The following is a 13,562-nucleotide window of genomic DNA, read 5'->3' as shown; positions in this document are numbered from 1 at the left end:
TTGGCTATGCAGTTTTCAAATGCTCAACAAGGTATTTCCTCATTAAAGGTAAAGGTAAAGGTAAAGGTACCCCTGCCCGTACGGGCCAGTCTTGACAGACTCTAGGGTTGTGCGCTCATCTCACTCTAGAGGCCGGGAGCCAGCGCTGTCCGCAGACACTTCAGGGTCACGTGGCCAGCATGACAAAGCTACTCTGGCGAGCCAGAGCCGCACACGGAAACGCCGTTTACCTTCCCACTAGTAAGTGGTCCCTATTTATCTACTTGCACCTGGGGGTGCTTTCGAACTGCTAGGTTGGCAGGCGCTGGGACTGAGCAACGGGAGCGCACCCAGCCGCGGGGATTCGAACCGCCGACCATGCGATCGGCAAGTCCTAGGCGCTGAGGTTTTACCCACAGTGCCACCCGCGTCCCTTATATTTGCTCATTATTTTAGTGCTAATCTGCATGCTTTAAAACACGAATGGGGAACCTGGCTCTCCGAATGTTGCTGGACTACAATTCCCATCATCCCTCACCATTGACCATGCTGGCTGGTACCGATGGGAGCTGGAGTCCAACAACATCCACACTTCTTCCCATGATCGCCTTATGAACTATGTAGCAGAAGAAAACAAACAATAAGATGAATACTTCACTGTTGAAAATTCATCATCCTTAAGCTTGTAATTGTTTTTTTCTTGACATCTGTGGGCTGGTTCATAACATCCGTTATATCAGACATATTCCTGCAGAAGTTATTGATTGATAGCCCCTTCACACAACCAAGAACACCAGAATTTATTTCACATTTTTAGTGATAAACAGTGCCATTCTATACATGTCTGTTCAGAAGTAAGTTCCATTGAAGTGGGTATAAGATTGCAGCCTAACAGAAGTAAGTCTCACTGAACTCAATGGAATTTACTTCTGAGTAGACATGTCTAGAATTATGCTATTAATCAGCTATTCCTAAGAGAAGACTCTTGACTTTTCACTGCCATCCTTGACTTGTCACTGCTAGCACAGATGTTCCTGTGCTCATTTTTCATCTGATGGAATAGGGGAAACATGGTACATCTAAGATTAGGAAGAGAGCAGACAGGAATTTAAGAATGAAAGAGATGGCAATAAAGCCCTTGTTCTCTTGATGAGCTGCTTGTGCTGTTCTTTTTGGAAAAAATATACTTCAAGACTTTGCTGTTAATGTTCATTAGTTGCATTAAATGTTCATCATCATAGAATCATAGAGTTGGAAGGGACCCTGAGGATCATCTAGTCCAACCTCCTGAAATGCAGGAATATGCATACGGGGGATTGAACCTGAAACCTTGGCATTATCAGCACCACACACAAACTAATTGCTTTTTAAAAATGTTTGTTAGTTGTTCTCATACTCCTGTTAATATTGCATGTCTCAATACAATACTCAGGGGCATAGGAAGGGGGCGGGGGGCGGTCCACCCTGGGTGCCCTTACTGAGGGAGGTGACATTTGGTGCACCGCCCAGGACTCCCAAGCCTACCCCAAGCCGTCGGTGTAAGGGGGGAGCTGTGCCACTTTGTTGGTGGCATTTCCCCCCCCCCTTCCCCTTTGTTTTGACAGCCTGGGGGAGGCTTGGGAGTCACGGGCGGGTGACGCGCCAAATCTCCACCATGGGTGGCTTGCTCCACCCCCGTGGGCATGTGTGCCTCTCCGAGCACCTGATTGGCTAGCCCGTGCCTGGGAGGGCACACTCCATGCCACGCCCCCCCCCCTCAGGAGCGCACCTGTCCTGGGCAGTGTGGGCATATGCTCCGCCACTGATGATACTATATGGTTTTATGATTGTGCTGAATAGCGCTCTGGATATTTTTAGTAGAAGAGAACAGTATAAATTGTTTATGTATTCATCTATTACAGGTCTATCTTATTTCCAGTCCAATTCTCGCTCCACCCATTGTAGGATGACCTCTGCTAGCCTTGCCAAAAAATAGGGATGGTTATGTTTGGTTTCTTAATTAGAGTTGATCCCAGTATTCAGAAGAGCACATCGTGAGGTCCTTCATATGGGCATGTTGGTCAAAAACCCTTAATCTCAGGATTGTGGGTTCAAGCCCCACGTTGGGCAAAAGAGTCCTGCATTACAGAGGGTTGGACCAGATGAACCTAATGGTCTCTTTCACCACAACTCTATGATTCTATGAATCATATCTGTTGATCTACTCACTTTTGCCTTTGGCCCTACCCACCACTCATATGTGGTTCCCTGGGAGGCTACCCCTGAAGTCATGTGGTCCTCTAGCTAAAAAAATTTCCCGTTCAATCGGTGTATACAATTGCAGCCTAAATTCGAACATTTTCAGGTTAAATATTTCATCAGCTGCAGTTTGTATGAATTAAGGGTAAAAATTAAATTTTCATACCTTCCAACATTTCTCTGATGAAAATAGGGACGTCCTATTCTATTATTATTATTATTATTATTATTATTATTATTATTATTATTACGTGCCCATCTGACTGCATTCCCACAGCCACTCTAGGTGGCTTCCAACATATATAAAAGCATAATAAAACAATAAGCATAGAAAATCTCCCTATACAAGACTGCTTTCAGATGGCTCAGGGGTCGAATAACTCCATACCCTCCAACATTTCTCCGATGAAAATAGGGACGTCCTACCATACCCTCCCCCAGTGGGACATTCTGGGGTCAAATCAGAAACTGGGATGGCTTCTGTAAATCTGTTACATTGTATACCCGCCCCACAAAATTTGTATGAACAAGTCAGAATGAATGCTCAGAAAAAGGTCATCAAGAAGGGAATAGTATTTTCAAAATTATATTCTTTCAAGCAAGCCATTATTATCTATAAATCTTTTAGATATATTCAATCCACTTCTGTTAGTTCTTTTAGGAAAAGGACTTGGTGATAGTTGCTATAGGTTCTTCATTGCCTTATGGGTCTTTCAAGAAAGAACTACTTGACATGATTGTCCCTAACAAATTGCTATGTAAGAAAGACTGTCACTATCATCAAACTTTACTTGAAGAAAGTGATCGATAGTAGACACTGGAGGGAAAATTCTCCTTATGCATGTGTTTACCTATAAATATAATGCAGAAAGCTGAGTGACTATACAGAAATTATTTTAATAGGGGGAAATGCTTATAAATTTAAAGTTTATATTTAGTTTCACATACCACTCTGTTGTGAAGTCCTAACATAAGAATATGCTATAGGTCAGAGTTCCAGCTGATACATGATCCTGTCAAAACATTCCCTGATAATGGCAATTCTAAACTATGGTGTTCTGAACATTAGCCAGAAATGTTATAAATATGTATGACTCGAAGATCTAATACCATTTGAAATTTTGTTTACATATCTCTCAGAACCAGAGAGAGTAATTTAGCACTGCATACTTTATATATTATATGTCTAAGAGTCAAGACATTATAAACCACATGGGAAAGAAGATACAGAAAACACAGTGACAGGAAACTATTTTATTTAGTTGAAAGCGGCAGTTACATTCTTATCTTTTCACTCTTTGGAAGAGCAATTGTTAGAGAGTTGATTAAAATGGAAGAAAAATCTATTTCAAGGTAAGTAGGCTTTAAGCGGTGACTAGCTGAACTTCCAGTCAGCAAATAATTTTGCTAGTTTAAAATGACTTGTTTTCTTTCTCCTGCAAACATTATTCTCCAGTAAGATGTTAGTAGAAGAGAACTGCAAATTTGGTTTCTGAGTAGGTCTGAAGCTAACTGAATACTGCTTCAATATTAGATTTCAATTCCAGGAGGCAATTGTTCTGTTCAGCTCATTTAAAAGAAAACAGGTGGGTCCTGAAGGCAGAAACAGTCAGGTGTAGAGATGAGAAAATTGAGAAAGACAAAGAGGTAGAGTCAGAGGAAGGATGGAGAAGTAAGGAAACAGGATAACCAATTCTGCTCTGTCTCAAAATTGCCATGTCAAATTACCAGTCCATACCAAGGTACCATAAAGAAAAAGGAAGCAAGAATTGGTTGTGCAATATGTTTACTTAAACATTTTAATCTATGACTCTCAATACAGCTAATTTTAGTTGACAGGTTTAGATAGAGCTGCAACAAATGTATTTAAGGAAGTGAACAATTTTTGAGAAGGACTTTCTGGACAGGGCAAAATGTTCACCTAGTTTCTTCCTCCTCATGGTTCACCACCACCTCTTTGTTGCCTATTTGTTTCTTTGAGCAATTATGTTTTTAAGAAGCAAAGCAATATAAAATTGTTGCTGAAATAAATGGTCCCAGCCAATCAGGATGCATGTTGTGAATGTTGCCATGTGGCCCTTCAGATTTGTCTTGCATTTGAGTAGAAAATCTGACCTAACCAATTTCCTCCCTTGATTGCAAATTTCAAAAAAACAACAACAAACAAGTTACTTGAAGGAAAACAAGATAACACTTCCATTTTCCCTCTTTCCTCATTTTTGCCCCTCATAATGTTAGACACAAACAGCTGAAGATATCAAAGATTAGTACAACCCTGCTTATTCATAGCAGATACATGCTCGCCAATCACAAATGCCTAACCATTTGCATTTATTTCTCAATCATTCCTTTCATCCACATTTATAATTACTTCTCAGAGTGAAAACTTCTCTATAGTACAGATATATTGCAACTGGGGTGAAAGTGTGGTGGGAATGTGGAGCAGTGCTAAAGGCCCCCAAAATGGAATTGGGTCCCACTTGAGGATAAGTAGATTTCCTATACCAACCTCGCAGTGCCTGTGTAAGATTGAGTTGCAGAATAATAATAATTAATAATGTATCTAATATGCTGCCATATAGAGACTCTGAGATGTCAATGGTTAAGTAAGAAAAGAACATAAAAGATATTTACAGATGGAATTCATTTCCTGTGTTTGTGTGAAATAATAGCAGGCTCTGCTAAAAATAGGGTAGTGGGTGGAAGGCTTATTATTGACTAGGATGTCTAACATAAGCCAGAAAATGAACACATGGACATTTCTCACCTTGAAAGGGCCTTTCAAAATTGGAGTGTATTATTTAAATGTTGCTCCCCCGGTATGGTCTTTTGTTACCTCTACATTCATTTTAATTGCTCTTCTTAGGGAGTCAATCATTCCTCTCGTACAGCGTGGCAGAGAGGCATGCTATGAAACAACCATCTGAGGGGCTCACAAGTAAAATGGACACTGATGTGTGCTACATATATCATTGACAGGAGCCTAGGGAAATGAGAGGAGAGAGAATGAGCAGAGAATGAGCTTATATTGGAATAATGACTTGCATAGGATGATATGGGAAATGTACAAGTTTCAAAGATGACATTTAGTTCCAACCAAATCATGGTCTCAGCATGTGATGTAGAAGAAAGACATTTTGCAAGACAGTGGAATTTTACCAGTGGTGGTGTTCTTTCAGGGAAGAAAACTTCACAGTCCCTGGAAAAGCACATTTAATAATGGTAAGTGAGCTGCATCACAGCCCTGTTCTTGACACAATGTTGATGGTCTCATGCTCCTTACCCCAGAAGTGTTGGACCTATGAACAAGTGGAATACAGATCCTATGAGCCTCATTATATAAAAGACAGCTTCTTGACTTGGCAAAAGGATGGCAATAGGTGAAATTGAAAATGGCAATTGGAATGGTGGCCATAGTGTATGATGATCATGTGGAATGATGATTTCAGAAGTGCCTTTGGCATGTGGGAGACAGCAGTCTTTGAGCAAGTTGGGCAGGTACAAAAGATAAAAAGTGCTGAAATCTACCAGTGGGAAACCTGCAAGCAGGACCTGAATGCAACAGAAGTCTCCCATCTTGCAGTTTGCAGCAATGGGTGTTCAGCAGTGTCTAGACAATGCAGTGTTGTTATGTTGACCACAGTCCTTGCAGAAATGTATAATGCTAGTACAGGGAGGGAAGTTAAGGCTAAGGAGATGCATAAAAACAGAGCAAAATATGCCATGTTATTCTTATGCCCCATGGCGCTCATGAAAACTACTCAAGGTCTAGCTATAGAAGAGAAATATGTTTGCTGTATATATTAGTGAAGAACAAAATAAAGGCCTCATGGTACCCAGCAATCCTCAAGCTATTTACCATTCCTAAAATATATATTTTAAAGTTTTCGTCTAGGAAGTTCTGTTCCATTAAAACAAATAAGCAAAACTACTTTTCTTCCCCAGCATTTCTCATGTTTACAGGCTACTGACGCAAACATAACCTCCTTTGCCCTTATCTCTAGCAAATGTATAACCTCTAGACCTGTTACAGAACGTGAACAAGGTTATAAAACCAGAACGCATGAAATGGTCCATCAGTCTCTGTCTTCCTGCTTGCTCTGTACATGCCCCCTTTGCAATCCAAAATAACTATTGCTCACCTAAAAACAGTTGTCAGAATATAGAAATGGGAATTAGACAGATGCAAGTGATACTGAACAATGACAGAATGTGGATTAGCAGTAATGCAAACCAGACATGCTTGAAGCCCATCTGCTTCAATGAAACTTAAGCAGCCTCTTTGAGACTGCAGCCTTAATACTACCTGCATTATTCAAAGTTAAGGGTGGGATTCACCCAACAAGCACCATCAGCCGAAACCTTGTGCAAGGACTTTCGTTTGCACAATATTGCTTTGCGCCCCCATCCTTTTCCTGCATACTCCCATGGCCCCCTTCATGGGGAAGGTCAGAGGAACCCCCAGAACAGTGCATTGGGGGATCATTGCATTTAGTGAGTTGAAATGCTTGCACAGATGGAGTGTTCATCATAGAGCAATGTTGAATTTCATTCTAAGTAGATTTGTGTTTGTGCTTTACCCTTATAGGTCAGCAGCTCATAGGCACAGGCATGTGATCAGCCCTGCCATGATAAACTTTGTCCACAAATCCCATTCACTGCAATAGGGTTTGACTGGGAGATCATCCCGGTGGCTTGCGCCCTTTGCTTATGTTCTTTGCCTGTGTCATAAGTGTGGGGAGGGAAGTGTATCATTGACAGTGAGGTACAATCCCTTGTTCTGTATGGCCTCATTAGGCTAATAGCAAAATGCACTTTCTCCAGGGTGATTGCAGACATGGCTCAGCCAGTCGCTACTTTCTCATTATAGCTCAGACTAATAACAATTTGACTGATGCCTTTGGGTGATTATAAATGGGTTTGTTATCTCACAGTTTCTTTTTCAAGGATGAAGACATCTGGGACATTTAATAATTCCCTGGGGTGGCTGTGGTTCAGGAGCTAGGTGGGGAAAGGAAATAGTCTGTATGTATTCAACTCAAGGGCCAAAACAGTGAATATGAAGAGTGCCTGGTCTACAGGAAATTCTTTAGTAAGCTGCTGAAGCAGAACTACATAAGAAAATACACTTGGCAAGAAGAATCAGGAAGCTCCTGTGACCAACTTTGCATTCTTAGGGATGGGGAAGAAATCCAGTTTGATTCACATTTTGATACAAGACTTCCTAATTCACAATTCTGGAACCAATGCCTATACTGAAATGTAGCTTTCCTTCAAAATTCACACTTCTCTAAATTTTGTAATGCAGTCCTCCAACCAATTTTTTTAAACAAAAATGTGTATATTAGGGGAAAGTGTGCATTAAAATGCATATATTACTGAAAATAAAAAACAAAAATACAGTATACCTACAAAATTGCGTGGAAAAATTGTATAAGTATCAAACAAATGCATACAAAATGTGCATATTAGAAGAAATTCATTCTGAAATGCTGATGAATTTTTGTGACGACTTTTTAAAAAAAGCAATGCAAATTGAGGTAGACATATAGGGAGCTAAACTTAAAATTGCAGCTGTGGGAAACAGAGAGAAACTGAAATTGCTGGATTTGTCTATCTCTAAGTATAATTAAGTTGTAATGCACAGAGACATACATATGAGCCACAATTCAGCTTCACTTTTATGCAGGTGAAAGTGCAAGCCATTTTTAGTTCCTCCAAAGACACAGAATTAAATGAATTTGCCCAAAGCACCGACCTTTATCAACCTTGACCAATCCCTTATGAATAGAGAGACTTTGAGAAATAGATACAGAGGCTGATGCATAGCATCTAACAAAAATGCCCTTAACAGATCCAAGAAATCTAGCTGCATAACAGCAAACTCTATTGTGAATCAGGAATCTCAGCCTTCTATTCATCAGAGTTTTTCTTTCACCATGGTCAACAATCTCTATAGCTAAAAGAAAGAGGTTTCTGAAATTATACAAAATTCTGCAGAATCGTTTACCAGAGACAAAAGTGAATCAACATACCTGTAGCAATTCTTCTTCGAAATCAGCCTTGACTCTCTTGGTGCTGCATGGGTGGGGAAGCTATTGTCTGACCACAGCTTAGCGCAGAATCTTAGGCCCAACCAGATGATGTATTCATGCCACAACCCTACACACTCTTACCACGGAATAACCCTCCACTGAAAATAATAGGACGTACTTCTGAATTGACATAAGAGGATCAGAAGAAGCCTGAGCTATTTCAAACCCTGATGTGAAATGCCGTGAGGCAGCAAAGCTGGGTGGCAGAACACCTCCCCTCTCACTGACTTGATGTGTTCCTCAGTGCTTTGCCACCCATCCCTCTCTGTCCCTATGAGTGGAAGAGAAGCTGTGCCGTGGAACGCTCTGCTGCTACCGCTGCCCCCCTTATTTAACTTGCTATGGCAGCAGTGGTGGGGCAGGCAGCTCACCCTTGGGGACACCACCTCTTTTGTTCCTGCTGCCTGAGGCAGCTGCTTCACCCTGCCTCATGGGGGTGCCGGATCTGGATAGGATTGTGCTGTGAATGCATAGAACATATCTCACGGATGTTACTTACAGTGCAATCCTAACCACAGGTTGTATCCAACCCTGCTGTTCTGCTCACAGAGCATGCTTCCATTTGTGCATCAATTCCCCTACCTCCCCTCCAGATGCCACCCCATGTACCTCAAAATTTAATCCAGAGGACTGGTGGACCCTCTGAAGAAGGTTTTTGGGGCACATGATGATGGGGGAGAGGAAGGGGATGCAACATTGGCTACGTGCCTTTCTCTACTCAGATATAAGTCCCAGAGAATTCAGTGGGGATCACTCCCAGGTAAGTGGGGCTGGGAGTGCAACCTTATACAGCAGAATCGGGACAACAATGTATGGCTGAAACCTTTTCCATGTGCTGTAGTCCTGACAGAAACCTTCCCTTATATGGTATTTGCCCCAGGAAGGAAGCTAAAACTAGCACCAATTGCAGTCATCATTCCATTGGAAATAGCAGCTTTGAGGGGGGTTTTGGGGGGAAGGGATTGCCGCATCCAGTACAGACATAAATCTCCCTCCCCAAGCAGTGTTCTGCAAGTTTTCTTCTTTTGTGCTTCATCCAGTACTCAAAGCATTTCCTTCAGCAGAAAAGGTTTACATTGATGAAACTAGCAAAGACCATGTACATATTTTTATTTTTATTTCTTTAGTACATGTCTCTCCCACCTTTTCCCATCAGGGAACTCAACATGGCATACATGGTAGTTCCCAGTTGGTCTCCTATCTAACCACTGGCCAGACTCAGACCTCTTTTCAAATGTAACTCTTGCACTGAAGAAGTGAAATTTATTCATCCCCAGAACTGTGTGATCTGCTAGTGGTACAGTACATAGAGTTTTATTTCATGACCAATATGTTTCTTCTGTTGCATATTCATAGGCTTTTTAATGCAAGATATCAGCATTATTGATGCTGAGATGGCTTCTGTGTAACTGTGTCCTATTAACAATACCATAGGAGACAATTAGCATTGTTATGGCACTGCATAATAAGCCAATAAAATTTACTGACGACGTATGAAACCATCATTGACTTTTTTTTTTAATGCTCAGCTATTTAAGCAGCTTGTGCATATTTTTCTTGCTGTTAACTCATACTTCAAAGCATACCATGTTATCATGCTAGAGGTATATAGGATTTGCCGAAGAAACAGAACTGTGGAGTGCCTGTTCGCTAATGACCATACACACATCACAATTCCAGGATCAGGGGAAGTCTATGTGTCTTGAGGTCTATGCAGATGCCTTCAGATGCCTATGCTACTGTGAGGACAGTAGGTCTGGAGTGAGGACAGGGCGCTGAGCATCACTGAGGGGCCAGCAGCATCTTCCAACTCCACATTGTCCATTCATGAAAGAAATGTATGAAAAGGGATTCACCAGGTTGTTGTAAAGACTGAATTGGGTGCTGAAGGAGAATCCTGAGATCCTTGGAGGTCTAAATGAAATAATTTATTTCTTTCTCTCTTTTTTTGTTGGCTGTTCAGTATCTAAAGATTCTGTCTCTATCTCTGTTTCTATTTCCCTCCAATTCAGTAGCAGTATGAAATACACAAGAAAACCCCTACAGACAAATGTTTGGTTCTGCTTCATGCCAATAATGAATTCTCATGAGAATACGCAAATGCTTACTGACAGTAGTTTGCAGGAGCTGCACACAAACAGTTCAGTTAAAAATTTCTCTCCAGTTTAGATGGGATAAAAGAAAACCCACAGAGCCTTTACACCAATCTGCTGTGCACAAAGTCATAAAAGTATATTCCACCAATGCACTAGATGACCCTGGATGCTGTTAAAATATGCTTAATCCCAGGAAGAGATTTCCAGGTGCTTGAACATTCTGCACCTGCCAGCTCCAATGATAATGGGGTGCTGAGAGTTGGATCCTAAACTGGTCATGGATATACACAACTAGCTGGCAGGGAGCAAGAAGGATTTACATGTGATCCATGTCTCTCCCCCCCCCCCCAATAGATATTAGATATTCCATCACATTCATATGAATGGGCCCTATATTTTGGAGAACATCAATCCCCCATCTAGCTTTATTAAAAATGGAGTTGTTCTTGACTGGCACACATTGGAATACATTTCTTATTGGAACCTGTCACTGAGTAGCACAGAACAGTCTTTCAGCCTGATTCCCTATGCTACTAAATAATACTGTATGAGCAGGAACCTTCTTTTGACACTTTAGGGCTCTGTATAAACCTGTGAATGGTGGCAGCCAGTGGCAGCTTTTCTCCCCATCATTCCTACATTAAAGTACACTTCTGTAACCTGCACCCACCCATACAAATATCCAGTGTGCAGGCCAGGCTCCATACAGTCAAGAACCCCCTCAAAATCAGGTGCCCCCAAAGCGCAGGCACATTGCAAGCCTGTGTTTCATTGTACAGAGAGCAGAGCCTACCATTGCCCATCATCTGCGTATTCATTTTTCATGTGGAAATGATCCCTAAGAGGTGAGGAGGCTTTATGCTTCTGCTTATAAAAAATGCCATCCTTGTGGCAACCTCAACACACACACACCCTGTTAGAATTCCTGATCCATGATTGCAGTCATGGGACTTTTGTCTATCACATGACGCTATATGTTTTGACTCCACAGAGTGGGAAGTGACAAAGACAGGATGTTTGCGTTACTGTGTTCCGTGAAGTGGGACTATTGTCCTTTGTTCTTTTTCTCTTTGCTGTCAGATGCTAGAGAGAGAGGGAGCCATGTTGCTGTGCTCCGTGTGTGTTTATATGTAAATAAAGTAGATTAGCAAAAATGCTGAGTTGCTGAGGTCTGTCACATGAGATGCAAAAACTCTGCAGATCCCTAAGTGTGCCGGTGTCAGTTGGCTTCAGTCGCTGTGATGTTCAGGCTGAAGAAAGCTTATGAAGCTCCTGAACGATCGACCAGGAGGGAGAGAACATGCCAGTCTGGCATGTGTCTCTTCCAGGGTCCTACTCGAGAGTAGGCTGAGCTCCTGGCACACCCCTCATCCTGGAATACCAATCACTTAGGTTTGCAGGAACTGGAAAAGTTATGTGCATGGGATGTGGGGCCAAGTAGTGTCATATGTGGTCAGGATTAGACCAGAGGAACAGCCAGACAACACCTTTGTACCCATACTGCCACTTTAGGCACTGGAGCAAATGCCCCAAGATCACTCATTGAGCTCCCCAATTCCAATCCAATAGTCACCACTGCAGCACACCAAAAGAATATCTGAAAGCTCTCGGCAAATATATATCTGGAGGATAGCAACACCATGGCACTTATTGAGCACCTCAGCTCACATGCCCTGTGCTGCCAAAATGTTATGAGTCTGGCAGGCATTATAATTGGGATAATTTTTAAAGATTTTTAAAACTTTAAAAAAAAAAAATGAATGGCAAGCTCAGTCAATACAGCTGTGTGAAAGCCCTGATGAGAATTGCACTAATTTGATAAGCAGTCTTTCACTGAGTTCAAAATACTTGTTTCAAATCTTACTGTAGGCAAAATTTGTCTGCAGCTCTACCAAATGCCTTTCAGGCTATCAATAAAGGCCACCCTTCCAGGAAAAAAATGTTACAGCGATCACTAAAAAAAGTGGAAAAAATAACAATCCAATTGATTTTTCTCCCTTCAGCGTACCAACAAAAGCCGCATTATGATTCTCTTACCTATAATGATGGTCAAACGCATTAAATTTAAATAATACTTATTTTCACTGAAGGTTCTGAAGATCAGTTGCCTCTCTTTGGGGTACCAAGAAAAACAAATAGTGGCTCCTAGCAACTAGAATTGATTGGCAGTTTCTTTTCTATCCTTTTTTCCAGTTTCTTCAAGAAGCATTTGTTCCTTGGTTTTAAAATGTTTCCCACAGACACAAACAAAAACAAATGTGTAAAACATGTATAGTATGCTTTAAAACTTCATGTATAAGGTATTAAAACACCAAAATAAACATGGATTCAGATTATTACACTTTAAAAAGCAGTGGAAATGAAACACTATCTGCATGATAATGGGAATATTATTCATTTATTGGCAATATGGCCACCATTTAGAAATTCTAACATATGTACACTGAAAGTATTCCCATGTTTAACAAAAGCCAGAGTTGATGAAAATGTTTCACAAGTCTTTGTACAACAATGCAAAGAAAGGTGGATTTTCAGTGTCTTTAATAATTGTGCCAGGGCTGTCAACCAACTAGGAGGAAATGGTCTATTTAGGCTGTTACAAAGTATTTGAAGAAAAGCACCAGTAGTGCCCAGGGTCATCATCAGGCAAAGTACTCTGATCACTTAGGAGTGCAGATCATCTGACGCTTCTGTTTTTGTTTAAAAATACAAAAATGAAAGATATCAAGCATACTGGGCACTACAACTGACAAGGAAGGACTGGTAGGTGGCTGCTGGATGCTCTCTGGTTGACACTGACCTATGACCTCCTACTTAAATATAACTCTTCCAAGCCATGCCTGTTTTTCCCCTCACTTAAAGTAATGTTGAAAGAATAAGGTGATTGCTTTTTACCAGTATTATTTAATTAGTATTTAATTAGTATTATTCTTATTATTTATCCATCTATGGTAATTTTCAGAGTTCTGTAAATAAATAATAGGTAATAGGTAAATAAATAATAGGTAAGAACTTAAAACACACTAAATATGGAATTCTATATAATTCTATATTAATATTTACTCAAATACGTAGAGGAAATTATTTCTGCATTCACAACGTATGGATGTTCCTTTCACTGCATCCTTGTTCGCTTTTAGCTACAGAAGGTTTG

The sequence above is a fragment of the Podarcis pityusensis genome, assembly GCF_964106645.2.
Source record: "Podarcis pityusensis genome assembly, chromosome: 9".
In the NCBI taxonomy this organism is placed as follows: domain Eukaryota; kingdom Metazoa; phylum Chordata; class Lepidosauria; order Squamata; family Lacertidae; genus Podarcis; species Podarcis pityusensis.
This window is presented reverse-complemented; position numbering follows the sequence as displayed.